This window comes from Paramormyrops kingsleyae, unplaced genomic scaffold (genome assembly GCF_048594095.1).
Source record: "Paramormyrops kingsleyae isolate MSU_618 unplaced genomic scaffold, PKINGS_0.4 ups229, whole genome shotgun sequence".
NCBI lineage: Eukaryota > Metazoa > Chordata > Actinopteri > Osteoglossiformes > Mormyridae > Paramormyrops > Paramormyrops kingsleyae.
In genome coordinates, this window is record NW_027326167.1 from 12501 (window position 1) to 17500 (window position 5000).

Consider the following 5000-nt stretch of genomic DNA (forward strand, 5'->3'; position numbering starts at 1 on the left):
GGTAAAGATGGGGACATTTGTAATAAGATCAAGTCTGGGGGCCCAGGAGTCTGAGACATTGACATTTCATCTCTGTGAGCTTCCTGATCACCGGGTGGGGGCCCAAAGTAAAGGTGAATGCTAATCTCAAGGCCAGGCCGTGCCTTTGTCGCTATGGTAATGTGAAGGTCTGGGTGATACTATCATGCTAATTAGGGTTAGCACCTGGAGAGGCATTTGAAAGGCAGTGTTATGCTGATGAAATCAGGGCTGGGGAACTTCCAGGCTGATTCCTGGAACATGCTGTGCTTTGTTTAGTTTGTCTCCACCTCTGTGTATCCCTCCCCCCTTGAAACGTATAAGCTGCGCCGAGCTGAGTCTTAGTCAGACTTGGATGACTACAGCGGCGCATTGGCGAGTTCTCAGTAAAGAGGAACTTCGGCCGGAGAGATATGCCAACGTCTCCCGGTCTCTGCTTCGACAGAGGAAAACGTTTCCAACACGACCCTAGCTCCAAACCCTAAGCATAGGCCAGACGGGGCGACCATAGCTCCGAACCATAAGCGTAGGCCAGACGGGGCGACCATAGCTCCGAGCCTAGGACAAGGGCGACAAGGGTCAGCCTCCGCCCGGGGCCTACGCATAGGCCGCAGTGACGAAATTTATAAATTGTTCAGTCTAGCTTCCAACATGACAGTATATGAACTGAGAGAGATAGGCAGATTGGATTTGCAGTTGGGGGTAAAGATGGGGACATTTGTAATAAGATCAAGTCTGGGGGCCCAGGAGTCTGAGACATTGACATTTCATCTCTGTGAGCTTCCTGATCACCGGGTGGGGGCCCAAAGTAAAGGTGAATGCTAATCTCAAGGCCAGGCCGTGCCTTTGTCGCTATGGTAATGTGAAGGTCTGGGTGATACTATCATGCTAATTAGGGTTAGCACCTGGAGAGGCATTTGAAAGGCAGTGTTATGCTGATGAAATCAGGGCTGGGGAACTTCCAGGCTGATTCCTGGAACATGCTGTGCTTTGTTTAGTTTGTCTCCACCTCTGTGTATCCCTCCCCCCTTGAAACGTATAAGCTGCGCCGAGCTGAGTCTTAGTCAGACTTGGATGACTACAGCGGCGCATTGGCGAGTTCTCAGTAAAGAGGAACTTCGGCCGGAGAGATATGCCAACGTCTCCCGGTCTCTGCTTCGACAGAGGAAAACGTTTCCAACACGACCCTAGCTCCAAACCCTAAGCATAGGCCAGACGGGGCGACCATAGCTCCGAACCATAAGCGTAGGCCAGACGGGGCGACCATAGCTCCGAGCCTAGGACAAGGGCGACAAGGGTCAGCCTCCGCCCGGGGCCTACGCATAGGCCGCAGTGACGAAATTTATAAATTGTTCAGTCTAGCTTCCAACATGACAGTATATGAACTGAGAGAGATAGGCAGATTGGATTTGCAGTTGGGGGTAAAGATGGGGACATTTGTAATAAGATCAAGTCTGGGGGCCCAGGAGTCTGAGACATTGACATTTCATCTCTGTGAGCTTCCTGATCACCGGGTGGGGGCCCAAAGTAAAGGTGAATGCTAATCTCAAGGCCAGGCCGTGCCTTTGTCGCTATGGTAATGTGAAGGTCTGGGTGATACTATCATGCTAATTAGGGTTAGCACCTGGAGAGGCATTTGAAAGGCAGTGTTATGCTGATGAAATCAGGGCTGGGGAACTTCCAGGCTGATTCCTGGAACATGCTGTGCTTTGTTTAGTTTGTCTCCACCTCTGTGTATCCCTCCCCCCTTGAAACGTATAAGCTGCGCCGAGCTGAGTCTTAGTCAGACTTGGATGACTACAGCGGCGCATTGGCGAGTTCTCAGTAAAGAGGAACTTCGGCCGGAGAGATATGCCAACGTCTCCCGGTCTCTGCTTCGACAGAGGAAAACGTTTCCAACACGACCCTAGCTCCAAACCCTAAGCATAGGCCAGACGGGGCGACCATAGCTCCGAACCATAAGCGTAGGCCAGACGGGGCGACCATAGCTCCGAGCCTAGGACAAGGGCGACAAGGGTCAGCCTCCGCCCGGGGCCTACGCATAGGCCGCAGTGACGAAATTTATAAATTGTTCAGTCTAGCTTCCAACATGACAGTATATGAACTGAGAGAGATAGGCAGATTGGATTTGCAGTTGGGGGTAAAGATGGGGACATTTGTAATAAGATCAAGTCTGGGGGCCCAGGAGTCTGAGACATTGACATTTCATCTCTGTGAGCTTCCTGATCACCGGGTGGGGGCCCAAAGTAAAGGTGAATGCTAATCTCAAGGCCAGGCCGTGCCTTTGTCGCTATGGTAATGTGAAGGTCTGGGTGATACTATCATGCTAATTAGGGTTAGCACCTGGAGAGGCATTTGAAAGGCAGTGTTATGCTGATGAAATCAGGGCTGGGGAACTTCCAGGCTGATTCCTGGAACATGCTGTGCTTTGTTTAGTTTGTCTCCACCTCTGTGTATCCCTCCCCCCTTGAAACGTATAAGCTGCGCCGAGCTGAGTCTTAGTCAGACTTGGATGACTACAGCGGCGCATTGGCGAGTTCTCAGTAAAGAGGAACTTCGGCCGGAGAGATATGCCAACGTCTCCCGGTCTCTGCTTCGACAGAGGAAAACGTTTCCAACACGACCCTAGCTCCAAACCCTAAGCATAGGCCAGACGGGGCGACCATAGCTCCGAACCATAAGCGTAGGCCAGACGGGGCGACCATAGCTCCGAGCCTAGGACAAGGGCGACAAGGGTCAGCCTCCGCCCGGGGCCTACGCATAGGCCGCAGTGACGAAATTTATAAATTGTTCAGTCTAGCTTCCAACATGACAGTATATGAACTGAGAGAGATAGGCAGATTGGATTTGCAGTTGGGGGTAAAGATGGGGACATTTGTAATAAGATCAAGTCTGGGGGCCCAGGAGTCTGAGACATTGACATTTCATCTCTGTGAGCTTCCTGATCACCGGGTGGGGGCCCAAAGTAAAGGTGAATGCTAATCTCAAGGCCAGGCCGTGCCTTTGTCGCTATGGTAATGTGAAGGTCTGGGTGATACTATCATGCTAATTAGGGTTAGCACCTGGAGAGGCATTTGAAAGGCAGTGTTATGCTGATGAAATCAGGGCTGGGGAACTTCCAGGCTGATTCCTGGAACATGCTGTGCTTTGTTTAGTTTGTCTCCACCTCTGTGTATCCCTCCCCCCTTGAAACGTATAAGCTGCGCCGAGCTGAGTCTTAGTCAGACTTGGATGACTACAGCGGCGCATTGGCGAGTTCTCAGTAAAGAGGAACTTCGGCCGGAGAGATATGCCAACGTCTCCCGGTCTCTGCTTCGACAGAGGAAAACGTTTCCAACACGACCCTAGCTCCAAACCCTAAGCATAGGCCAGACGGGGCGACCATAGCTCCGAACCATAAGCGAAGGCCAGACGGGGCGACCATAGCTCCGAGCCTAGGACAAGGGCGACAAGGGTCAGCCTCCGCCCGGGGCCTACGCATAGGCCGCGGACTCTGCCAATATGTCCCAGAGGCGAATGGCCACTGCGGGGCCTCCAGCCCGGGCAGAGGGGAAGCCTCCCCGGCAGCCCCATTAACGCCTAATTGGCCAGGCGGCCCCGTCTACACTTAGTTGAGCTGGCGGCCTCATTTACATTAAGTGGACCCGGCGGCCCCATTCACACCTAGTTGATCAGGCGGGCCCGTTCACACCTAGTTGATCGGGCGGGGCCATTCGCACCTGGTTGATCGGGCGGGCCCGTTCGCACCTAGTTGACCGGGCGGCCGCATTCACAAGTACCGCAGTGGGCGGCCTCGTTTACATTCAGGGGACCTGCCGGCCCGATTGACGTCTAGTTGATCAGGCGGGCCCGTTCGGACCTAGTTGACCTGGGGGCGGCCGCATTTACATGTAGCGCAGCGGGCGGCCGCATTTACATTAACCCTCTACCGCACACAATTTGATGGTACATGATAAGAAATTATTCCACATCACTTATTGGTTAATTTTGGGACATTTTATTGATTATGTATGTACATATTTATTTCACCGCCCCCCTCTCCAAATGATCTTTTGTTGCCTAAGGGCAAAGTTGTGCAACACTGATACAAAACCACAGAGAAAATTATGTCTTCATAGATCATAATACAATGCTCAGAGAGCAATGCAAAGTAACAAAATTTTTGATGGCTTCCCATCGTGCAAGAGGCATAACATCAGCAACATGTGCAATGTGGCTACTATGGCTCCAGAACATGCGAGTAGCTGGAAGACCAAATATTGACATATGGAGCACAGTGGCAAAGAACTGTTCAAGTTCTTGAACAGTAAGGTTAAGTGGCTTGCACAGGAGAGGTAATGGTGTGACATGTTTTCCATCGAGGGGTCTTGGAAGAACTACTGTCATCTTCAGGCAGACTGTCATCGTCATGTTCCTCTTCATCACTGGTGTATTGATCGTCTATAAATATATATACATATACGTCAACAAAAATACATCAATCACAACTAAAGCTTACATGACTGTATTGGATACCCTGTCTGCTGCACACACCTTTATTTCATTTGAATGACATCTAAAAATTTATCAACACATTTGATTTGTTTATGCAAATGAGTTCAATGACAACCAGAGAAGCAATATTTTAAAACCTACTTTCACTTCTGCTCAAACCTTTCTCTGCATTCCACTCCTCCTCACTGTCACTGCAGTCTATCTCACTGTCTGATGGGATATCCCTAACATGCTGATCCTGAGTTTTACTCCCATAGGAAAATCTTGTGTCCATTTTCTGCCAAAATGCGTTAAATTAAATTAGAAAATAATTTAAAAAACATTGTGCTTACAATGTGCAAAAGTACATGCAATAATATACTAACACACTGTCAAGAAAGCCTCTTAAAATCTACCCCTTATCGCAGAACGTTGCCCTAGGGCAACGAAAACATAAGCTATATTTCAGAACATGCAAAATAAAAAGTAAGTAAATAAAACCTGGGGGA